General features: G+C 40.6%; 1 protein-coding gene, 1 non-coding gene and 1 pseudogene across 5 annotated transcripts in view; 1 reads left to right on the top strand and 2 right to left on the bottom strand.

The window, feature by feature from the left end:
* BBS9 (Bardet-Biedl syndrome 9) overlaps positions 1–26,100 on the top strand; it is a 359,454-nt gene that overhangs the window by 47,824 nt on the left and 285,530 nt on the right. The window lies entirely within an intron of this gene.
* LOC118983723 (U6 spliceosomal RNA) lies at positions 5,890–5,997 on the bottom strand. The gene has a single exon (XR_005065781.1). It is a non-coding gene; the product is annotated as a U6 spliceosomal RNA (small nuclear RNA).
* Positions 21,866–22,268, bottom strand: LOC118983543 (60S ribosomal protein L35a-like; annotated as a pseudogene).

Below are 26,100 nucleotides of genomic sequence, written 5' to 3'. Positions count from 1 at the left end.
TATCATTGTTCTCCTTCCTACTGCCACTCACTTCTGTCCCTACAGACCAGACACTTAAACTTCTGTTTCCTGTTCCATCTGCTTTCAACACCTTGATTCCATAGTCCGTAAAACGAGCACATTAACCATTTTACGTCTACCGTTCTTTCTTTCCACCTTAAGTTGCTTCTGTCAACTCCACCTTAGTTCTTGTCCTGTCAGGGTTGATAATGTTTACCTACTGGTCTGTAAGAATAGAGAAGTCTCTGTGGCTCCTCTGTAGGTGTGTAAAAGTGAGAGTGTAGTGGATTTGAAGCACGTAGTATTGTTCAGTACTTGAGTGGACCAGGGTCCCCCTTTCCCGCTGTGAGCAGTGTTCTGTGCTACTCAAAGGCAAATGTTGTGGGGTTTTTTTTTAAACATACATTTCTTCATGGGTTTGTAGGCTTTATATCATACTGTTTTTCTTCTAAAAGTTCAGTTTTTATTGAATGTTACAGAAGAGGTTTGGTCAAAAAGACCAAAGCCATGTTATGCTCAGACTTCTTGGATTTTTCTGTCTCTGCTTCTGCTGTCTTGCCCTCAGCTGAGCAGAGGTGGTGGAGGGGACCCAACCGCTGCTGCTGGGGCAGGTCCCTGGGCCCTTGCACTGCAGACAGGGCTCCCAACGGGGACACTGGCCAGAAAGTTTCAACATTTCCCCCAGCCGCTTTAATGAGGGCATTGACCTCATCCTCCAGGAGCTGCACCCTGTTGTGGGGCAGGGTGTGGGCCCAGTAGATGCAGGTGAGCTCTGAGATGAGGCCAAGAAGCCAGGAGGTACGGGCCTCATCCCTGAGGATGGAGCACCTTAGTAGCAGCTGCGGAAAGTCTGTCCTCCTTTTGAATCTGTCAGTTCCCTGTACTTCCTGTAGACCTTCCTGTCATCCTGGAGATCTGGGAGTTTTCCCTCCTAATTTTTTAGTTTTGAATTACCCTTTTTTCCCCTGGAGTAATTTTTTTAAACACATTTTAAAAAAGATTTTATTTATTTATCTTTAGAGGGGAAGGGATGGAGAGAGGGAGAGAAACATCAATGTGTGTTGCTTCTCGTGTGTCCCCTGCTGGGAATTGGTGGGCAACCCAGGCCATGTGCCCTGACTAGGGATCAAACCGTGGTTGTTTGGTTCATAGGCCTCCTGTGCTCAGTCCACTGAGCTATACCAGCCAGGGCCTGGAGTAATTTTTTTGCTCTTTTGTTTTTCTTGGGCTTTTCTTATTTCAGTCTTTCCTCAAATGTCTGATGGTCAGTCTTCATTTGAGGATGGATCAGTAGAAAGACTAAGTATTACGGCTTTTGACCAGCTGGCCTAGCTTTAAAGTGAGTAGACAGGCAGGGAGCTCAAATGGAGGGTCTCCAAACGTGAGGATGGGGGGAGGCAGGCTGAGTGTTCACAGGCACTGGCATCTGTGTCAGGCTGTGGTTTGTCCCAGACAGGTCAATGTGTTTCTAAAGAAGAATCTTCCTTCTCGATCCCGCCTCTTTTTTCTTTTTCTTTCTTTCTGTTTTGGGCCTGAAGGACAGTAAATACCTGGCTGCTGAGTGTATGACAAGTCGAAGGAGGACAAGAAAATGGGCTGTTGGCATCTGTCCTTGCTGGCTATTTAGCGATCTATCTATGTATTTGTCTGTGTGCTCATCTATCTAATCTTTCTTTCAAAACATTTTTTTGAGATATGCCACATATGCAGTTTGCATATTTAATGTACACAATTCAGTGGTTTGTAGAATACTCCCAGACTTGTGCAGCCATCACCACATCAATTTTAGAACATTTGCCCCCCTCCAGAATAAACCCGTGGCCCATCAACGTGGTTCAGAGACTCCATTTTCAGTGTGGGCAGGGGTGGGTTCCTGCACAGCACCCATTGATTCTGACTGACCCATGACCTCCTCCTTGGTTCAATTAATTTGCTGGAGTGGCTCACGGGACTTAGAAACCTGTGAGCAAACCTGTGAGTTTGCTCACCAGATGGCTTGTTTTCCATAAGAGGGCAGGACTCGGGAACAGCAGGCTGGAAGAGACGCCCATGCACAGAGCAAGGTGTGTGGAGAGGGTGTGGACCTTCCATGCCCTCTCCTAGCAAGCCACCCCCACCACACCTCCATGTGTTTACCAGCCAAGAACTTCTGAGCCTCACGTTGGGTTTGTATGGAGGCTTCATTACATAGTGTGATTGATTAAATTTTTGACCATTGGTGATCGATTCAGTCTCCAGCCCCTCTTTCCTCCCTAGAGGTCAGAAGGTGCCACCGAAAGTTCTACCCTTCTCTGATCTCACGGTTGGGTCACTGTATTTTTAGGTGAGGTTTGGTCACCTCATTAACATAACAAAAACACCTTCATTAATCACAACACTTAGTAAATTCTAAGGTTTTGGGAGCTGGAAATCAAGAACTGTGGATGGAGACCAAATACGTACGAGATATATACTTTGGTCATTTGATTGACCACCTATCTATTTTTTAAAATATATTTTGTTGATTATGCTATTACAGTGGTCCCATTTCCCCCCCTTCACTACCCTCTACCCTGCACACCCCCTCCTCCACCATTCCCCCTCTTTAGTTTATATCCATGTGTCACAAGTTCTTTAGATTCTATACTTCCCATACTATTCTTGCCCTCCCCCTGTCTATTTTCTACCTACCACCTATACTACTTATTCTCTGTACCTTCTCCCTCCTTCTCCTCCTCCCACTCCCTGTTGCTAACCCTCCATGTGATCTCCATTTCTATGGTTCCGATCCTGACCTAGCTGTCTTTTTAGTTTGCTTTTGTTTTAGGTGTGGTTGTTAATAACTGTGTTTGCTGTCCTTTCACTGTTCATACTCTTTATCTTCTTTTTCTTAGGTAAATGCTAAAGGCATTTCATATAATAAGGGCTTGGTGATGATGAACTCCTTGAATTTGACCTTATCTGAGAAGCACTTTATCTGTCCTTCCATTCTAAATGAAAGCTTTGCTGGATAAAGCAATCTTGGCTGTAGGTCTTTGGATTTCATGACTTGGAATACTTCTTTCCAGCCCCTTCTTCCCTGTAAGGTCTCTTTTGAGAAATCCGCTGACAGCCTGGTAGGAACTCCTTTGTAGGTGACTGTCCCCTTATCTCTTGCTGCTTCTAGGATTCTCTCCTTCATTTTAATCTTAGCTAATGTAATTATGTTGTGCCCTGGTGTGTTCCTTCTTGGGTCCAGCTTCTTTAGGACTCTCTGGGTTTCCTGGATTTCCTGGAAGTCTATTTTTTTTTTTTGCCAGATTGGGGAAGTTCTTCTTCATTATTTGTTCAGATAAGTTTTCCACATGTTGCTCTTCTTCTTCCCCTTCTGGTACCCCTATAATTAGGATGTTGGAACATTTAAAGATGTCCTGGAGGTTCCTATGCCTCTCCTCACTTTTTTAAATTCTTGTCTCTTCATTCTTTTCTGTTTGGTCATTTTTTTCTTCCTTCTGGTCCACTCCATTGATTTGAGTCCCAGTTTCCTTTCCATCACTATTGGTTTCCTGTGCATTTCCCTTCATTTCACTTAGTTTAGCCTTCATTTGTTCCTCTAATTTGTGACTAAAATCAACCAGTTCTGTGAGCATCCTGATCACCAGTGTTTTGAACTGTGCCTCTGATAGGTTGGCTATCTCTTGGTTGCTTAGAAGTATTGGCTCTGGGGCTTTGAGCTGTACTTCTTGAGCCTTAATATTTTGGCCAGGTCGCGCCTGTTAGGTATGAGGGGTGGAGCCTTAGGTGTTCACCAGGGTGGGGCAACCCAGGTCACTGGGTTGTGACGCTGTATGTGGGGGTGGGGTCAGAGAGGGGCAATGGTGTTTGTTCTGCTCTCTCTCGGTTTTCGGTCCCCTCTGCTGCTTCCTGCAAGCAAATTGGGCCCTTCTGGTGCTGGTTCCTGGGTTTATGGGCTTGTGCACCCTCCAGGACCCTGTGGGTCTCTCCAACGAATTCTCTGTGAGCCTGGGAGCTTCTCCCAGCACCTCGACCCTGAAAGTTTTTCCGATCGGTGATTTTAGGCTTTATTTCCTGGTGCTGGGGCCCTGGTTTGCGCTGTTTGTCTCACTGCTCGATCCTCTGCCTGGTTTATCTGCGTGTGAATGTATGACCGCAGTCAGCCAGCCGCCTTGAGCCCTCACTGGGTCTGCCCATTGCCACCCCACACCTGGGATCTGCCAACTGCTGCCTGTGCACCTGAGTGGTCTGCCCACCTTTTCCTGCGGGACCCCATTCCACCAGCTGCTGGCTCTGCCCCCTCTTACAGGTCTGGGTGAATGGTTTGTCGTTGTCGGACTTTCGTACAGTTCAATTTTCTGTGTTTTGATTGTGTTTTGTTACTAAAACTTTGTTGTCTTTAAACTTGGTTGTGTGAGGAAGCGCAGTGTTTCCACCTACACCTCCATCTTGGCCGGAAGTCACATATCTATTTCTTATAAATTACAATATTGCACCCATTAACAGTCTCTCCCCATTTCCATCTAAGCTCCTCAGTCCCTGGGCAGTTACACTCTGTCTCACTAGATTTGCATATTCTGGGCATTTCATATAAATGAAGTCCTACAATATGAGATCTTGAAGATGGTTTTCTTTCAGTTATCATATGATTTCAAGGTTTATCCGTGGTACGGCATGTGTCAGTACTTCATTCCTTTTATTGCAGGGTGGTATTTCATTGTGTGGATAGACCACAGTGTATGTATTCATCAGTTGATGGGCATTTAGATTTTTTATGTTTTGACTATTGTGAATAATGCTGTGATGAACATCTACACACAAGTTTTTGTGTGGACATAAGTTTTCATTTCTCTTGGGTATAGGAGTGGAATTGCTGGGTCCAGTGGTAACTCTATGTTTAACCTTTTGGGGACTGGCCGAACTGATTTCCAGAATTGCTACACTGATTTTAATTCCTACCAGCAGTGCACAAGGGTTCCACCCAGGGATGAAGTTCTCCAGGGCCCAGTCAGCACTTGTTATTGTCCATCTTTTTGAGTATAGCAACCGTAGTGGGCGTGTGGTGGTATCTTACTGTGCCTTTGATTTGCATTTCCGTGGTGGTTAATGATGTTGAACCTCTTTTATTTGCTATTGGCTACTCATTTATATCTAACAGTAAGCAATAAAGGCTGACTGCAAGCTGTGTGTCCCTCGGGCCAGAGGCCAGTGCTTGTCACCTGGTGGGCTTCTCTTTAGGACAGTTAGGGAGTGCGCTGGCTGTTTTATTGTGGACTCTAATACCTGTAGGTGTAGGTGATTTCTCTTGAGGTGTTTTTTTTTTCTTTAGAGATGTAACTCCTGTCTGAGGAGCATGGGTCTGGCCCCATGTATTCTGGGGCTGGGTGGGAAATGAGGTAGAGGTTCGACTCTCCAGGATGTGGACTTTTTCTTCACCTATGTGTTTTCAGGAGCATGCCCTGTTCCCCTGCTGTTCCATATCTGGCCTCCCCTACCTGGACTCCCGTGTTCAGTTGAGCCCCTCCAAAGATTATGCTCTGTGTGTTCTTTGGTGGTCTGAGGATCTGTTGCTTACACAGACTTGTAGGAAATGCACTTGTCTTCAGGTCATGGCTCTCCCCAGGTTTTGTGGTGCCTGACGCTTTCACTTCCTGAGCCCTTTCAGAATTTTAAGGGTGAATAAATATATTTCTCTGTAGGCACTTGAATTTGACCTTGCTCTGCTCCCCTGCACTGTTTCTCCCTGGGCAATTACGCCTTCACACCTTCACAGATGGCTACCACCAGTCTTCTGATTTCTCTGAAGGAGTTGATGTCTGCTTTTTCTATTCTTTGTTGTTTGGAATGGGGCTTAAAAAATTTTTTTTAGTGGAGGAGGGGACAAATGAGTCTTTATTAATTCACTATTTTTTTTAAAAAAATATGGAACGCTTCACAAATTTGTGTGTCATTTTTGCGCAGGGGCCATGCTAATCTTCTCTGTATCATTCTGATTTTTAGTGTATGTGCTGCCGAAGTGAGCACTATTAATTTACTATCTTAAAATATCAAGTCATACTTCCTCTTTTGATATAATGATCTATAGAATATGGGGGAGAAACTTTTTCTCAGAGTCATTAGTCCAGTAAAAGAAAATGTGAGTGGCTGTCTCCACAGGCTCTTAGTTTCTCCCCTGAGTGAATTCATAATGAAAGGGTCAGAATGGTTGCCAGGCCATGATTACAGAAGCTTGGCTGTAAGTCATGGGCAGAAAGCTTGGTTGTCTGCCCCCAGGGGTGAGTGAGTTACTTTACCTCTGGGACCCAGTGAATGTTCAGACAGTTGAGTAATCCCACTCAAAGGCACACGGTTGGCAGCAGGGCAAGTAATATGTGAGGACTTGGCATAATAGTGGATGTGGGATATAAGGGGCACATAAACGTTTGATAGGACTCTGTCTCTTAGTTTCCTGCAGTTTCATTCTCATTGCTGTCAATGGGATTCATTGTGCTCAGAGAATGGGGGCGGTTTGGGCAGATGCTGGGATTCCTCTCATTCTCATATGGTTTCTGGAGGGAGAGGAGGTGAATGCAGTGTTAGTCCACAGTCTACGACCAGCATTTTCTTCCAGTGTTTGGTAGAGAGTCTGACAGCCCCAAGTTTCAGGTTCTTACTTACAGTTAGGAAGCCTGGTTCTATCTTGTAATAGCACGTAAGTCACTTCACATGGTTCTTCCCTGTCACCCAACACTTGACGTGTCTGGAAGAGTCAGTGTCTGAGATAACATCCATGCAGCACTCAGTGCGGCGCTTGGGTCCATTCACCCATTGTCAGCCTCTAGTGTAGACAATAAGAGTCTCTCCTGATAATTCTAACCAACGAAGACCTGCCAAGGACTTTGAGTAGCTCGAGTTGGAGCATGTGTTGATTCTTGAGACCACTACTGAGGTCAGAGGATGGTCTGCTCTTATGGGTAAGGTCTTGGTTAAGTGCTTTGCTCTTTGGTAGGTGATGTGGGTTGGTGAGGTGGTTAGCAGTATAAGGATCAGATGGAATTTGGAACAGATGCTGTTAGCTGAACACTGGATGTTGGCTATGCAGGGAAAAGACAGAAGTCTAGAGCAGCGGCTGTCACACTTCAGAGTCCGCCAGGATTACCTAGAAGGCCGTTGAAACACAGCTCTCTGGGCCCCCTCCCAGATTTGCTGACTCTGGAGGACTGGGGTGGGGCCCCAGAGTCTGCATTTCTAGCACGTTCCTGGTGATGCCGATGCTGCTGGTGTGGGGGAACCACCCTCTGACAACCCCCACTTTTAAATAGTGGGTCTTAAACGTCAGTGTGCACACAATTCCCTGGGAGGGCTTGCTAAAAGTGTTCCTTCTAGGGCCTCCCAAAAATTCAGGTTGGAGAAGTTTGGGGTGGAGCCTAGGAATCTGCATTTTGAGTGCCCCCGCTAAATTTTGTGCAGGAGCCGCAGGAGTTCAGCAGGCCATGCTATGAGAGGTGCTGCTGTGGAGGCTTCGTGGAACAAAAGTTGAAAGTCAGCGGTCCTTATTTACTGATTTTCAGTAAGTGGGAAACTACTTTTAATTTATTTTTTGTTTTTTGTATTTATTTCATTTTTAGAGAGTTGGGGAGTGGGGAGAAATAGAGGGAGAGAAACATTGATGAGAGAGACATAGGTCGGTGTAACCATGTAACATTTTTTTAGAGGGCATACCCTGACATGCCCCAGATGTTCCTGGAAACTTCACAGTGTGCAGGCTCTTGAATTGTTATGGGATACTTGCTGTTTCCTGCTCACCACGTGTAGTTATAATGTCATCAATGGATTGGACTAGCATTGAGTTCCTTGGGTAGGTAGCAGCATGATCAAGTTCCCCGAGGACAGTCTTGTAAGAAAGATCAGGAGAACTGAAATAGCCCAGAAGCAAGAGAATGAAGATATCCATTTTGTTTTTTTGCATCACAAAGAGTCTTTACTTTTAAATGATTATCAGTATACCGAGTAATAACCTGTAACATGTAAAAAAGTTCTTGAATTCTGTAATCTAGGAATTTTGATTAATATAAACTAAAAGCAGCCCAAACAGTTATACTAGTACGCATTGTTCTAACCCTCAGTCAGAAAAGACTCTTTTCAGGTTGGGGACTGGTTCACAGGTTACAGATAACTATTTACTACTTTTTCATGGATAAAGTACCTGATCTTCAAGAAAGCTTTAGGGAGCTTTCTTCAAAATTGTGTGTAAGAAAAAGCCAGTATTGATATAAATGTTGCTTGGGCTGAAAGGCATAGGAAAACAGACAGTGTGTAATCATTACAGTTCTAAGAAATGCAAGGTAAAAAGATGAAATCTTTGGCTAAGCTGTAAGTTTGTACAGAGAAGCTAGATTTGCCATTCTCCAGAGAGCAAAGGAACCTACTCTCTATCATACAGAAATAACTTAGTGCGGTTTCACAAGAATGTAGGCTGAGTTTTGCTGCAGCTTCATGTTCCATGAAGGCATTGAATTGCCATCCATGGGGCAGGCACTTTGCTCTTGTTACCCTGTCTGTCTGTGTAGCAGTTTTTGTCTTTGGCCAGATGTCACAGACGAAGGCCAAGAAGTTACCCAGGACTGCATCCCTGATCTGTCAGAAATAGGTCTGGTGGATGGTCATGCCCTGGGTCTTCTCCTCATCAGGGCTGCAGCTGACTGTCCTGGGGTCCCAGAACCATGACATCCTTGGCCTTAAACCCTTTCTCCCTCTGTGGGCGGTTCTGTTCAATTTCAGCCTGAGTTTCTTTGGCATCCTCAGGCTTGTGGGTATCAGATACCCTGTTGGCAGCTTACTCCTCAGCCTGCAGCAACTGCTGGATGCCCTGTGACTGACCACCATGGCCATGGCCTGTTCTGCCATCTTTAGCAGATGAAGGAAACTACTTGTGATTGTCTTTGTTAACTTGGATTAAAACAATATACTAGGTTAATATTTGTACTGGGTTTCATGGGATGTGTTGACTGTTTCCGCTAAATATACCATATTTTTAAATGGTAGCTATAATTGGAATCTCAACAAACAAAGTTTATGATAATCCACAGTCACTATCCAAGATCCATTTGGCTTTTCCACGGGCCAGACAGGACACTGAATGAGGATGCGTCATTGTTGTGTCTTTCCAGTCTTTGATGGTGGCACTAATCTCCGCATTTCCCTCAGAGAAGGGTATTGAGTTTGAAACGTGTGCGGTGTTGGGTTGGGGGCAGTTGCAGGGGATTCCAGTTAGCCCTGCTGTCCTCATGGCCTTTGTGATGCTCTTCACTCGGCGGGAAGCTGATGCAGAGGTTTAGCCAGGGGATGAGTGTCTGTTCCAGCTGTGCATTGAACAATGGGAAAATAATGTCAGGAAGAGCTGGTCGGCACACTCATTGGGTTCACTGAGAAAGACCGTGGTCAAGCCTTCGTTTATAACTGGAATTCTGTCAGCCCCATTTTGACTAGTGGGTCCTGTGGCGTTTGAATTCTCAGGGATTAGCCAACTCTAGAAGGTCTGTGTGTGTTCTTCTTCTTTGTTCAGGGTTACCCTATCCCTCGGCTTCCCCTAGCATTTCCCCCCCTCCTCTGAGGTGTTTTCTTCTCATATTTTATCCACTTGTTTGTGTACAGATTCTAAGGGATGCCACATGGTAAGGATACCTTGTATGAGGGAATATCACTTTGGGAGGCGGTGGAGTTCGATTCCCGCGCTAACTAATGGCACCTGCCCAACTCCTGCACTCATTTTTGCCATTTGGGGATTAAATATTATGGTTGATTCCATAGAAACTTATTCTCATGACCAGAAAACACTTTAGAATGCATTTGTTATTGACTGGACACATGTTCTTAAATTCCCAAGTGAATGGAGGTCATTCTCCAGTGAGTAGTCTAACGTGCCCCAGTTTGCTGCCCACTCCTGCTTCTGTTTGGTTAAAGGAAGTAACTTTGCATGTCTTTATCACGTGTGTTGGAACCAACGTAGTGGACCAAGAGAGACATTAGAGGCTTGGTGAGAAGAGAAACTTAGAACCATTTTATCATTACATTTATAAATATACTCTATATAAATATATATAAATATAGACTATATTTCCTTTTTGATTTCCATCCTGTCCCTTTTTCTTAGAAAAATTTTATGTTTTATGAAACTAACATGAAAGGGAAGACCTGAGTGGTGGTTCCTTCATTAGACAGGGAAGGGTTGTTATTACCATCTGTAATTCACTGTTATTAGTTCCCTCATTCTTGCCCTCTTAAGGATCAAAGGCGTTGTTTAATGCCATTGAACTCTGATCCCTTATAAGGCAGCACAGACTTCTGAAAGTAGGCCACCAGGCCTTTTGTGTTCTTGTTAGATGCACATTGTCTTAATCTACACACTGTTCTTTTGACTAGGATAATGACATCTACACTTCTGCTTTTAGTAAGAATAAGAATACTGTAACCTCTTTGCACATTCCGCCATTAAAAACAGAATGGTTCTTCCATCAGTAGCAGAAGTTCTTTACTGGTGATTGACACAATTTTTGGTCCCAAACTGAGGCCTCAGTCCAATCCTTGCAAAAAACTAAGCTGCACTTGATGTTTTCTGTTGACCAAGGAAAGAGATTAATGGCCCTCTGTGCAAAGAAAAGTGATTATTTTCCATACAAGTATGGATCCTCTGTTCCTCTCAGGGAAACTGCTGGAGTAAAAAAGAATTNATTGTCTTAATCTATACACTGTTCTTTTGACTAGGATAATGACATCTACACTTCTGCTTTTAGTAAGAATAAGAATACTGTAACCTCTTTGCACATTCTGCCATTAAAAACAGAATGGTTCTTCCATCAGTAGCAGAAGTTCTTTACTGGTGATTGACACAATTTTTGGTCCCAAACCGAGGCCTCAGTCCAATCCTTGCAAAAAACTAAGCTGCACTTGATGTTTTCTGTTGACCAAGGAAAGAGATTAATGGCCCTCTGTGCAAAGAAAAGTGATTATTTTCCATACAAGTATGGATCCTCTGTTCCTCTCAGGGAAACTGCTGGAGTAAAAAAGAATTGCCTTTTAATAATGAATACAGTTCCTGATCTTTGGGAAAAAAAGAAGATACCTATGGGGAGTATGAAGGCTGTGAGGTGATAATAACCATACTGAAAATCAGTTTTAGTGTCTGCAGGTTCACTGTGCGTGGCTTCTTCCCCTGGTCAGAGTTGTGGGGCGGCTTCGACCTCGTTCAGCGCATGTGCCTGACGTCGTGCTAAGGCAGTGGACTCTTGGATGGACCAAACTGCTTCCCCCCCCCCATTGTTTATTTTGTAGAAGTGGGATTGCCTTTCTTTTGAAAATAGTTACTCAATAAAAATGCAGCCTTTTGGAAAAACAGAATATATTTGGTTAAATTTGACACTTCATTTTTAATAACTGAAAGTTTCTCATACATTGATGTATTTATGGTAATTTTTACTAAAAAGGCTGTATGTTAATCATCATTATGTTACAGAAAAGAACCTACTTAAGATAAATTTCAGTTCCTAATTTTTTAACTAAAGATGCTTTTTTTTTTCTTTGGCATTTAGCATTTCTGCTTATATGAGCCATTATTTTATGGGTCAAGTGTTTTGGGCTAAAAGAATCTTTGAAAACAGAGGAAATTATTAAAATTAAAACTTTTAGCTTCCCAAACACTGTGCACTGGTTACTTAAATTTTATGTAGACTTCATACGATGTTCTCAGACTTCTCAGACTGCACGTGTACTTTATAATAATGTGGGTCTAGATAACCCCAGTGTGCAAGCAGCAGTAGCTGGTCTGAGGTTTAGAAGAAATACTTGCTAGCTGAAGGGCTTTCCTCCTGAGGCCTGGACTGGAAACCACGCTGGGCCTGCTAAGTGATTCCATCTGACCTGCAGAAAGTCGCTCGGCTACAGTTTCCCTTCGCACATGTCACCGACAAAGCCAACTGGCTGGAGTGAGCTTTCTGAAATGGACATTTCTGGCTGAGCTTTTGGAAGACTGCATTTTTTCAAATGTAAAACAAAAAACCTCATGGTTCACTGGTTGCACTTTAAAAGCAAATGGCCAACGGAAACAAGATGGACTATATAAAGCTCATAGGATAAAAATGTTACATTTTGTGTACAATTTTAATTCTATTTGTAGGAGGTTTAAAAATAATTATGCTTAATATAATAAATCAACCTCCCCAAAAAGGCGAAAAGATTTAGAATCAATCTCAGATGTTATAGAGAAGGATACATTGGAATAGCTTAATAAAGAAAAGATTTTGACATTGTTCCTTTTGTAAACATTTAATCACAACTGTATATAGATTTCATACTTACTGAGTGAAGACTTGGGAAATTGATGTGAATCAATGAACTTTTGTACTTTAAGGAAATGCAATCTGGGCTGGAAGAAAACTCTCCATTCCGGGCAAAAATTTCTGAGTTTGAGTTCTTGTTTTGCCATTGACTGACTTTGCGGTATAACACATGTCCTCTAAGCCTTGGGTTTCCCTCAAAATATGGTTGTATGTTTGCCCGATCCTGTCATTGTTAGTAATGAACTGTTATTTAGAAGTAGCTTATGCTCCTGGTGAGAAAGCAGTTTGTGTAAATTCAGGGTAGTATTTTTATAGTGTGCGGTAACTGAACTGGCCAAGCCAGAGCTTGTGCACCACGCGTGGCATTGAGAAACTGTTGAGTGAGTTTTCAGAAGCCGCACAAGCCTTGTTAGTTAGTTAGGATTTGCCATAGGCGGCTTTTGTGAAGCTCTTCTCTGTTAGAATGACAAGATAAATGAATACTAGTGTCCCAGCCCTAAGAAAGGAAAGAAACCAACATGAGAAAGCAACATGAGTTAGTGCTGACTTGTGCCAAGTACTTTGCTGGTAATCGACAGACCTCATGTACTCACCTCTATAAGTCTAAGGCCTCACAACAACATTTATTGAATACCTACTGTGTGCTGTGCATTTTGTTGAGAGTCATATAACTGTCGTTTGTTTTGCAGATGAGGAAACTAAGGGTTAAGAAATTGCCTTAAGAGGGTATATAACCGACAGGTGGCAGAGTGCACATTTTACACCTGTATTGCTTCACAATTCTGGGCAACATATCTTCAAATGAGAAGATTTTTTGAGTTAGGTATCATGACATGAAAAAACCCACATTTCCAGGTTGAGGGATGAGCAGAACAGATGTCACTGATATTTTTTATTGATACTGTGCTGCTGAACTCGAGAAGCTCTCTGGGGCTGGGGTGGTGGGGCTATTCCCACTTGACCTGCACTTGGGATTCACTTTGATGTTGCCAGAGTCCTGCCATGGTGAGCCTGAGTCCTCCCCATTGTAGTGATTCCTATTATATATAAAACTACTCCGTACACAATTGTGTCCATAAACACAAAGGCTAGATTTAAGCAGTTTTGAGCACCATCATGTTTATGAAATGTGAAAATAATTATTTCCCAGGCAAACACACTGTGATTTCACTAGTGAAGGAATGAGTTCTAGGGATAACTTCTTTTATACATGTATTGATTGCCTATTGTAAGTTACCCAATTCACATGTTTACCAATTTACATTCAGCCTTATACTTACTAGTACTAAACAAATGCCAATACCCTTCTTAATTCTGAAATTAGCATGGAATAATAATAAAGTGAAATACTCTGAGCCCCTTTTAAATGCAAATTATACAATTTCACTTGGCTAAGGATAAGGGGAAAGAAATTAGGTTTCATGGTTTTGGTTTAGACTAAGAAATTGGTTTTACAGCTACAAAATTAAAGCCATGCACCTTTTCTAAAGTGCAAGGGCTGAGTCTAAAGTCTCTCACATGTTCAGCAATTCTTTGTGCACACGCAGTTTCTCCTGTCCTGAGTGTACTTACCTGTTCTGACCTGAGGGCTCCCCAACGCAGCCAGCACCTACTCTGAGGCCCTGTTCCGCTGGTGCCACTTTCCCCAGAAAGCCCTCCCAGCCTGGCCTTCTGGTTTGTTTGTGTACCCTGGTTTGTTTCTATAGAATTTAAAAAAATATTTTATTTGTTTATATTTAGAGAGAGGGGAAGGGTGGAGAAAGAGAAGGAGAGAAACATCAATTCGTGGTTGCCTCTCATGCACCCCCACTACTGAAGACCTGGCCCTCAACCCAGGCATGTGCCCTGACTGGGAATCAAACCGGCAGCCCTTTCTTTGGTTCACAGGTCCATGATCAATCCACTGAGCTACACCAGCGAGGGCTATTTCTATAGAATTTGTTTATATATTACCTTTATCATTGCATGTATTAATAATAATTAATTTGTTTTAGTATTCCTTGATCCCTGGTATTTCTTTCTTTCTTTCTCTTTCTTTAATGATCTCAAAGTGCATTTTTTATTTAGAGCATACTTTAGGGCTAACAGCTAGCTAGCTCTTTACCGAAAATTCAGTATGTGCCAACTCTTTTGTAATGTTTTGAGTGTATTAACTCATTTAATCCCACCTATGAGTTAGGTACTACAATTATTTACATTTTATTTTATTTTTTAAATTTATTTAATTATTTTTCAAGTACAGTTTTCTGTCTATTACTCCCATCCCATCCCACCACCTGTGCTCCTCCCCCTCCCTCCCATTTCTACCCTTCTTAATTGTTGTCCATGTGTCCTTTATATTTGTTCCTCTAAATCCTTCCCCTATTTACCCTGAAATTCCCTCCCCTCTCCCCTCTGGTCGGTGTCCCCCTGTTCTCTATTTCAGTGTCTTTGGTTATATTTTGCTTGCTTGTTTAGCTTCCTGTTAAAGGTGAGATCATATGGTATTTGTCCTTCAACACCTGGCTTATTTCACTCAGCATAATGCTTTCCAGTTTCATCCATGCTGTTGCAAAAGATAGGAGATCCTTCTTTCTTTCTGCTGCATAGCATTCCATTGTGTATATGTACCATAGTTTTTTGATCCATTCATTTACCGACACGCACCTAGGTTGCTTCCAGCTCGTGGCTATTGTAAATTGTGCTGCTGTGAACATTGGGGAGCATAGGTTCTTTGGGATTGGTGTTTTAGGGTTCTTAGGATACAGTCCCAGCAGTGGAGTTGCTGGGTCAAAAGGCAGGTCCAATTTTAGTTTTCTTAGAAAATTCCATACTGTTTTCCATAATGGTTCTACCAGTCTGCAATCCCACTAACACTGGTATTTCTTTCTTGAGATCAAGGGCTATATTTAATTTGTGTTTTTAATCTTCAGTACATAGCCCAATTCTAGATGTACAGCAAGTAATTAATGTCTGGAATAAATGAACATGCTAATTATATTTTGATTTAAAAAATATGTATATGATTGAAATCAAGCACAGTGAACTCCATGCAATCAGTATTTATTTAAAACAGTTCAGCTTGAAATTAAAATGTCTTCTTTTGGTCAGATCATTTTAACAAGAAAAAAATATTAGGAAAACTGCTCTCTACTGTGAGAGGTTATGTTCTTGATCAAACAATTCTCTCATTTTTCGAGCAGACAGAATTGTTTGTCCGATTCTCACCATCTGGGTCTTGCTCATTGCATCCACAGCATGTTTTATAGACGTCTTCCTTCATCCTTCAAATTTGTAAAGTCATAGTTAGGCACAGAAGGTTTATCACATTCTGGTTTGATTTTTTTTTTTTTTGGTAGGACGACTTCAAAGCTGATATTGTGTACTTCTGCAAGGAGGCCTGTGAAACCTGATCATCTCTCTGTGTTGTCCCTAGCCACTGGCAATCATTATTTTATTAGGGATTCAAAATGGTATATCCTGATTTTATCATTCCTTTATTATGCATCCTAAAATATATTAAAAGAACAAATCTTTAATAAATCACCAACTCTCTGGTGATCCAGAGGTACACTTGATATTGGAAAGGCAGGGTAAAAGCTTGGTTCTCCCTTTGTTTTCAAAATACAGGGTTGGTTCCCTTGTATCCTCCAAAGATGACAGAATAGTTGTTGTTTTTGTTATTTGCATATTATTATAAACTCATGGATTTAACTATTTGATGCACTTGAATGTATTAGAGTTATTGTTTTTTTAATTCTCACCCAAGGGTATGTTTATTGATTTTAGAGCCAGGAAGAGAGGGAGAGGGAGAGGGAAAGAGAGAGAGAGAGAGAAAGAAAGGGAAAGAAAGAGAAAGGTACATTAATTGCATCCCATACGCACCCCGACCAGGGATCAAATTTGCAACCTAGGTATGTGCCCTGACCAGCAATTGAACCTGCTACCTTTTTGGTGCATGAGATGTCTGTCCAACCAACTGAGCCACCTGGCCAGGGCACAGTTACTGTTTTTATTAATGCTAAATGGCTAAGAGAGGTTCTCCAAGTTTGCTCCTGAGCCCTTTAGACATAGTTCCAGTGATCTTTGTCAGCTTTCTTGCTTTCTGTTATGAGACATTCCGGACTCATCTCATATATTTCCTCTTCTAAAACTAGAATTAATCATTTTTTAAAGGAGCCTGCTGCTTTTTTGGTGGGAAATGACATTTACAATCTGGGTGCTAGTGGTGCTCTTTGCTCCTGAACCTTTTTGGTGGATAGAATATATAAATACTGTTTTAAAAAATATTTTATTTATTTATTTTTAGAGAGAGGGGACGGGAAGGAGAAAGAGTGGGAGAGAAACATCAATGTGTGGTTGCCTCTTATGTGTCCCCCACTGGGAACTGACCTGCAACCCAGGCATGTGCCCTGACTGGGAATTGAACCATGATCCTTTGCTTCACAGGCCCGCACTCACTCCACTGAGCTATGCCAGCCAGGGCAGAATATATAAATACTTTTTAAAAGGTAAAATATATTATGGATTCATATGGATTATACTACTTATTCACATTCAGAGCTACAGAACTTCTACTTACGCTCATGTATCCTACATACACACTCACACACATGTATGTTCTAGACCACTTTGGGAAACACTGTTCTAGCTGTTAGTTTGCAGACTTTTTTCTTTCTGAAATATTCAAAGCTACAGCACGCCCGCTTGGTAATAATGGCTTGGTGGCAATGATTCTCATTCTCTGGGGAGAACAGAGAGGGAGGGAGTAGCTGTACGCTCTCACTGGTGGGTGGGTGTTAGTGCTGTTGGCAAAAGCAGCCCTTACCCAGACCCAGGAGAGGAAAGTTTTCCTATGCTCTCCATAATGGACTTTTAATGAGAATTTTGAATGTTGGCATGGAAGATCATTTTTAATACGTTTTTAACTGTTAGGTGGTGTCAGCTTTAAGGTTTAAACAAATACATAGGTCTGTTTTTATATCTTGTAGGTCTTTTGTTGACAAGTACTAGATAAATACTGCTAGATTAGAGAAATCTCTTCTCTTTCCTTCAATACTAGACAGAACAAATTAGATGGTGGAAGAGCCCTATGAGATGTAGTAAGTCCTCACTAGCTTTGTTGGTAGGTTCTGGGACTTTAAGTGAGATGGTGTATAATGAAACCAGTTTTACCACAGGCTCAATTATATAAACAAGGGCAAAGGTCCTACAGCACTTCAATGTTACAACAAAATGACATTGAATGAAATGGTGTTATTCGAGGACCTGCTGTGTGTTTATGCTATCAAGAATGAATGAAGACTCAAATAGGTAAAAAATTAGATATCAAATTACCAAATGATTCAGCAATTCCACTTCTGGGTATAAACCCCAAAGAAGTGAAAGCAGGGACTTGATCAGATATTTGCATACCCATGTTCACAGCAGCATTATTTATAACGGCAAAAGGTGGAGGCAACTGAAGAGTCCTCTGCCAGTTGAATGGATAAACAAAATGGGCGTATACATGCAGTGGAATAGTTTTCAGTCATAAAAGAGAAAGAAGTATGATAGATGCTACTGCATGGATGAACCTTGGGGACATTATGCTAAGGGAAAGAAGCCAGCCACAAAAGGACACAGGTTGTGTGATTCCTCTTGTATGAGGTTTGCAGAGCAGTAAGATTCGTGGTGACAGGAGGTGGGATGATGGTTGCCAGTGGCTGGAGGGAGGAGGGAATGGGGAATCAGTGTTTAGTCGGTGCAGAGTTTAAACACTGGGAAAGGTGAAAAGTTCTGCAGCCCTGTGCCGGTAGCTCATTCGGTTAGAGCGTTGTCCCAATACGCCAAGGTAGTGGGTTTGATCCCTCATCAGGGCACCTTTAAGAATCAACCAGTGAATGCATGAATAAGCGGAACAACAAATTGATGTTTCTCTCTCTTTCTCTCTTCCCCCTTTCCTCTCTCTAAAATCAGTAAATAAAAATTAAAACAAAGTTCTGCAGATAGATGGTGGTGGTAATGATTGGACAATGTGAATGTACTGAATGCCACAGAACTGTGCAGTTANAGAGTTTAAACACTGGGAAAGGTGAAAAGTTCTGCAGCCCTGTGCCGGTAGCTCATTCGGTTAGAGCGTTGTCCCAATACGCCAAGGTAGCGGGTTTGATCCCTCATCAGGGCACCTTTAAGAATCAACCAGTGAATGCATGAATAAGTGGAACAACAAATTGATGTTTCTCTCTCTTTCTCTCTTCCCCCTTTCCTCTCTCTAAAATCAGTAAATAAAAATTAAAACAAAGTTCTGCAAATAGATGGTGGTGGTAATGATTGGACAATGTGAATGTACTGAATGCCACAGAACTGTGCAGTTAGAAGTGGTTTAAGTGGCAAATTTGACGTATATTCCATATATATATAGATCATAATTACACACAGTACCAAAATCAAGTGGGATGAAATAAATTTCAAAAGGTTGTGATACGGCTGATAATAAAGTATGTAGTTTATTTAACAGTCCTTAAGGCCTTTAATCTTTATTTAGTGAAAGCAATTAAAAATAAAATATTAATTTGAGATAAAAAATTAATAGGTGGATTCAATTATTTTTATCCAAATTCAGAAACCTTTCATATTGCTTATTCCAGAAGATAACCCACAAAAGGAAGAGAGAGAACTTCCTGTATTGCGTATCTTTGGGTCTCTTGGTAAGAAGTTATACTTGATTTTGGGTCAGTATGTACTAAGGGAGGTGAGGAGAGAGAATTAAAATTGATAAGCAAAGAAGAGTTAGGCATTATTTAAAAAACCCTTTAAAAGAGGTATGGAGTTTAGCCCTGACCAGTGTAGCTCAGTTGTTTAGCCTTGTCCTGCAAAGTGAAAGGTTTTTGGTTCGATTCCTGGTCAAGGTATATGGGTATATGTGTTGTGGATTTGGTCCCCAGCTGGGGCACATACAAGAGGCAACTGGTGGATGTTTCTCCTACTCCCTTCCCCTTTCTCTAAAAATAAATAAAATCTTTTTTTTAAATAAAGAGGTATATAGTTTAGTGCTTGGAAAATTTGAATTAGTGTATCCTTCAAAAGAAACAAATAGGAATGACTTTTTGAATTTAAATTAATTACCATTGTCTTTGGGGCTTTGATTTGTGATTTAAACCTAAGAGGTCTGTTTTTTCTACATCGGGGCATTTAGTCCTTGGCACAGCTGTTTTGGTCTGGAGAATTCTTGGCCATGGAGCTGGGCTGTGCTGCTGCAGGACAGTTAGCAGCGCTGGTCCCCACGCACCAGGTGCCTGCTGCCATCTCCTTCCCGACCCAGTGTGGCCGCCACTGCAGACACAGTCACCCCCACTGCTCTGTTACAGGGTTAATATCAACAGAAATCAAGGAGTGCATTTTAGGTAAAACTTAACACCATTCTTTTTTTCTCCTATTACAATTGTAGATCTGAATTAGAATTTAATGTATGTCCCTTTAAAAAAAGATTTCATTTATTTATTTTTAGATAGAGGAGGAAGGAGGGAGAGGGAGGGAGAGAAACATCTGTGTGTGGTTGCCTCTCACACGCCCCCTACTGGGGTCCTGGCCTGCAACCCAGGCATGTATTCTGATCGGGAATCGAACCAGCCACCCTTGGGTTTGCAGGTTGGTGCTCAATCCATTGAGCCACACCAGCCAGGGCAAATGTATGTCCCTTTTGGACAAACCATGCCAAGTCATAAATTCATAGATTAGCCTTTTGGTGCCACACATTTTACTGGGAGGGAGTGACCAGTACCACATTCTCCGATTTATAGTTCATACTCAGAAGTTTTAATTATTGCTTAAAAATCACTTCTTTTTAAAATTACCAAAGCTATATGTAATTTGCAGGAAATTTGGAAAGATACAGGAAATTATTAAGAAGAAATTTAAATCACCTTTATTTTTAAATTTAATTATTATTCAAGTACAGTTTTCTGTCTTTCACTCCCATCCCAGCCCACCCCCCCTTTTTAAAAGTTTTTATTCTTTATTTTATTTTTTTAAATCACCCTTAATCCTAAAATTTAGACATAAACAAAAATACATGTATTTGTAAATCAAGTATTGATTAAAAAGCTTTGGTATTGTTTTAATTGAACTCATGGAGGTGACATAGGTTAATAAAATTATACCGGTGTCAGGTGTACAGTTCTGTAACGCTCATCTGTATTCTGTACTGTGTGTTCACCGCGCAAAGTCAGGTCTCCTTCTGTCTCCATTTGCCGCCCACCTTTACCCTCTTCTACCTCCCCCCCTCCTTTTTCCCTCTGGTCATCACCATACTGTCCATGAGTTTCTGCTCATTGCTGTTTTTGTGGTATGTGTGTATATATGTATATTTTCCTTTTTTTGAAAGAGCTGTGGGATTTTGATTTTCCTTTTAACTTAAAGATACTCTAGATTAAAATAGAGTCCTCTCTTTCTGGGTTAAAATGGCAAACAATGACTGTAAGTTCTTATTTAAAGAAAAACAAAGGGGCTAGAGCTCATCAGTATTTTCACTTAATTTTGACTGAACTGTATAAGTAATTGTGATGGCACGCACAAGGATATCTTTAAAATCTGAAGAGTCTTGTTCATGAATGAATTATCCACTTGAAAGATTAAAGTTAATTTCCTCATTTGTATGTCAACTACCAACTTATATAACACATTAAACCTTGCAACTGTTCCTATATAATATATAGCCTAGGTGTATATGTGTGTACATATATTTATATATATTTGTATCTGTTTCTAATTTTATAAACAATAAAAGCTAGGTTTGAACAGAAGCCATAGTCTTTGCAACGTAATTGAAAGCACATGTGTTTCCATGTAGGCAAACCTAAGGCAAGTAGGGACTCTCAAACAATTCTTGTGTTTAGAAAATGCTTTCAGGACTTTACATGTTACATCCATAATTCTATTACAAATATTGAATTTTGTAATAAGAAGCATTTGTTCATTGACTTAAACTTGTAATAGTATTTAACAATGAGAAATTTAACAGAATTTAACAATGAGAATGATGCACACTGTGTCTATTGGAGAAATAGCAGGGATTGAGAAATGAGGCATTGGTTAAATTTGAATCTTGGCCTTGATGGTTTATGTAGGTGTTGATGATGCTGAAACATTAATTTATTTTATTTTATTTTCTAAAAATCAAGTGTCTCTCTTTTCTTTATTCTTAGAGAGAGGAAGGTGGGGGAGAGAGAGGGAGAGGAACATCAATGTGTGGTTGCCTTTTGCATGACCCCTACAACGACCGAGGTTGCAGGACCTGGCCTGCCATCCAGGCATCTGCCCTGACTGGGAATTGAACCGGTGACTCTTTGGTTTCAGGCTGGCACTCAATCCACGGAGCCACACCAGCCAGGGCAGAGGGAGAGGTTTTTTTTACTCTTTAAAATAGATTGTATTTACTTATTTAAGACAGGAGATGGAAAAAAAGGAGAACCATACATGTGTGAGTGAAACATTCATTAGTTGGCTCCCCTTTGCATCTTGACCAGGGACTGAACCTGCAACCCAACCATGTCCCCAACCTGGAATTCTTCGCTTTGCCAGAGGGCTCCCAACCGAGCCACACAGTCAGGGTTATTATGTATCAATAAGTTTAGATCCTGGAGGGGTACAGCATTACACGGATTCTGTGTCCAATGGCCTTAGCAGGAAGGTTGCTTCGGAATTTAGCACAAACCATGCCACTGTTTCCATGAGCACGAGTTACCTTTCCCCAGATTACTCTGGTTTTGTTTGGTTTACCACCAGGAGTCACTGTGTTGTTCTTTGCTTTGTACACATAAGCACATCTCTTTTCTAGATAGAATTCAGTTTCATCTCAAGCATAAACACCTTCGATTTTAAGAAGAGCTGTGTGCTCCCTCTGGTTCCGGAGACTCCTTTTACAGCCAGCAAAAATGGCCTTGGACCACAGCCTTCCAGACATATTTGTTGCTGCAGAAGTCCTGTTCCCGGCAGGCCCCCAAAATTCAGCAGCAGGAATTCAACTCGGAGAGTTTTTATTATTAACTTTTTGCTGTCTCTTTCTGGAGTCATTAGAGATTTATTGACTAATTATTTATTTTATTTCATATCATATTAAAGGATATGGACATTTTTTTATCCTCACTTGAGGACATGTGTTCATTGCTATTTTTAGGGAGAGAGGAAGGGGGAGAGAGAAACATCAATGTGAGGGAGAAGCATCGATTGGTTGCCTTCCGGATGCGCCCGGACTGGGGATTGATTGCACCTGCACTGGGGATGGAACCCGCAACCCGGGTATGTGCCCTGACTGGCAATCAAACCTGAAACCTTTTGGTTGCCAGAGGATGCTCCAACCATCTGAGCCACACCTGCCAGGGCGAGGATGGATTTCTATGAGGAGGAACAACATCTCATACATCAATTTATGTTTTTGTTACACCAACCACTCTTTTTTGAAATGAGAGCTACTGGTATTATATAACTGGCATCCCAAAGTGTGAAGTCAGTAAAGAACTATTAAAATATCTTAGATGGAGAGTAGACATGTATTTGATTAAGAAGGAAAAAACAAAAGACAGCTGCTGATATTATTACTTTTTCTTACATTAGAGATATCTTTTAAAGAAGGCTGTTAACTTGGAAATTTCTATTGTCATTCCAAGGGCTAAGAAAGCCAGACATTTTTCGGGACTGCAGGTTACAGTTATGTGTCTGGCACATTGCCAGGTGCTCTCATATGTTTGCATTTAATTCTTAAAACAACAGAAATCAAGGAGTATATATATATATATTATATATATCAAAGTGTGAAGTATATGTTATTTTCATCCTACAGATGAGGAAATTGGCAGAGTCAGCGTTCTGTGGTTGTGTGTACTTGTGTTTGTGCAGGTACATATGAATGTGTATGTACAAATATATATAACTACACACATGTATTAAAACATTTAAAAATTTCAAGGTTTAAATATCATAATGGCAATTTCAAGGGAACAGAGAAAAATAAAGTCTTGGAAAGACTGATTTTTTTTTAAAACAGTGATTGTACCATTAGAGGAATTTGAATGGACAGTAATAAAAGTAGTGGTTTTACAATGCACTCTCATTTTTCTCCTTGAAATTGTCATTGCTGATATATTCTGATTTTGAATTCGACATGTGACCAGTGTATTTCAGTATCTTATTAGAAGAGCGCCACAAAGTAAGGGGTCTCACTAGTGACCTCGGAGTATGGATCCAGAGAACAGTAGGTTTTACTTTTGGGGGAATGAGAATGGCGCCTTTGGTAGCATGAATGGTTTATTTAAGTGGCTTCACTTGCCTTTCCACCTGTGAACATATGTTTTTCTATTCCCCTTTGCTCTTTCTTTCTTTCTTTCTTTAAGTAAGACAGGGTTCAGATCTGAGGTTTCTGGGAAATCCTCTCGAGGTAGGTCATGAAGGACTTGCCTTTCTCTTCTGAAGGAGGTGGCAGTCTCAGCACATTGACTTCTAATTAAAACCAGAACTCGAGGTTTCACTAGGCGATTTATTATTACTTTTAAGCAATGAGAATTTTGAACTTGGGAGTGGAGTTTTTTCTTATAAATCTTATAGTGCGTTTGGGCCTCAGGATTTAAAAAACCTGTGGACTGGCCATTGTTCATTAAAAAGGTTGAACGTCATCATTTTAAATAGTTTTGTGGCATTCACCTTCATTATAATGCTTGGTTTATGTTTTTTTTATAAAGGTATGTTAAATGCAGCCGCTTCTGTTGGAATGATACTAAATTGAGTTATTGGCTTTTCTGGCAACATTTTTCTTGTCTTTGACAAAATTGGCTGGATTTGTAAAGTTCTACATATGACTGAAGATGGAAATATTTGTACCCTGACTTACAAATTAATTGTGTATCTTGTATGTACAGACAGGAAGTGAAGTGCAAGAGCGGAGGTGCCCACCTGGGTAATTCAGATTCAGTGGTTTCTAGGAAATACTTGGCTCTTTTCTCTCTTTCTGTGTGTATATATCTATATATGTATAGAAACCTACATCTATACAAATATGTGTGTATATATCTAGGTATAGATACATACCCATATATATATACATATGTACATACACAGGTAGGCAAAAATAGGTTTACATAATGCATAAATAAATAATAATACAAGAATAAACTCTTTCACGTACTACTCAGAGCTATAAATTTATTTTTACCAGCCCCTGTATATATGATATATAAAAAATTCATTATATTTTTTACTTACTTTGTGTGGCTAGAAACTGTATTAACAATTATATATTCACAAACTTTTAGATATATAGCTTTTTTGTGTAATGAAACGGCTTTAAGGAGTATTTTTCCTTATAACACTGCTACTTTGTAGATTATTTATAAATTAGAGAATACAGTCAAATGAGTAAACACAATTATATGAAGGGTTACTATTAATTTTTGTGATAATTGTGGTTATGAATTCACTTTTATATATTTATTTTTACACACATACCTACTTTAAACAAAATGGGTTAAACTCTTTATTCTCCCTTTTTTTGCCATACAAATTGCAATTATCTTCTTATGTCAATAAATATAAACCTACTACTACCCTGGCTGGTGTGGCTCAGTAGATTGAGTTCCAGACTGGGAACCAAAGGCAAGGTCAATTCCCAGTCAGAGCACACGTCTGGGTTATGGGCCAGGTCCCTAGTTGGGGGACGCACAGGAGCCAACCACACATCCATGTTTCCCTCCCTCTTTTTCTCCTTCCCTTCCCCTCTCTAAAAAAAAATAAATAAAATAGAAGAAAATAAATATAAATCTACTTCATTTTTAACAGCATAGAATTTGTGTTATATGTGTAAATATGTATCAGTTAATGTCTGTTGCTATATCTACTGCTTTTAGTATTTTTCCTCATATTCTGCGACAGAGCCAATCATTGGTGGAGCCTGAGCTTCAGGAATGGTGGGGAGTTTGATGGATGCTTGCCCTTGACAAAAGTTGTTTTTTCTTTTAAAAAAAATCTAAGTAGCATGTTTATTTTAAAAAAATCCTTAGATGAGGTTTATGTGAGGAGGGAAATAAAATAATCCTTACCATTGCTGCTAAGCACTAACTAATCATCATCCTGAGTATTTTAGTGTATTTATGTTGTCTTTTCCCTCTGACTTTTTATGTGGGAAAACTGGATTCATATTGTATTTACTCTTTTCAGGTCTTTTCTCTCATTTAACAATATCATGAGCATTTATTTATCAAATCAAGAACAATCTACTGTAATATAATTCTAAATGATAGAGAATTCTGTGATATGCCCCTGTTGGTGGAATCGTTTCTAACATTTTGCTCTCAAAAATTCTATAGCCAGCCTGAAATTGGAATGAAACGACAGAAGAACCTAAGTAGCCACAGCAGTCTTTAGAAAGAACAGGTGGAGGAGGCCGTGGGGGGGGTGGTACATGATGATGGGCGGAGACTTGGCTCGGGGCGATGAACACACAACACAGTGTACAGATGGTGTGTTCAGAATTGTGCATCTGAATCCTGTGTAATTTTATTACCCAGTGTCACCCCAATAAATGTAATAGAGGAAAAAAGAAAGAAAAACAAAGCTAGAGGCATCATACTTTGAGATTTCAAACTGTATCTATAGTAATCAAAACAGTCTGGTACTGGCACAAAAACAGACACGTAGATCAATGGAACAAGTGAGAGAGCCCAGAAATTAATTTAAGATCAAGGAGCCAAGAATCTATAATGGGGAAAAGATAGCCTTTTCAATAAATAGTATTGGAAAAATTGGATTGCCACATGCAAAGGAATGAAACTTGGACCCCTATCTATACCGTATATGAAAATCAATT

The sequence above is a fragment of the Sturnira hondurensis genome, unplaced genomic scaffold (genome assembly GCF_014824575.4).
Source record: "Sturnira hondurensis isolate 20B ecotype Veracruz unplaced genomic scaffold, ASM1482457v3 Scaffold0002840, whole genome shotgun sequence".
In the NCBI taxonomy this organism is placed as follows: domain Eukaryota; kingdom Metazoa; phylum Chordata; class Mammalia; order Chiroptera; family Phyllostomidae; genus Sturnira; species Sturnira hondurensis.
This window is presented reverse-complemented; position numbering and strand designations above follow the sequence as displayed.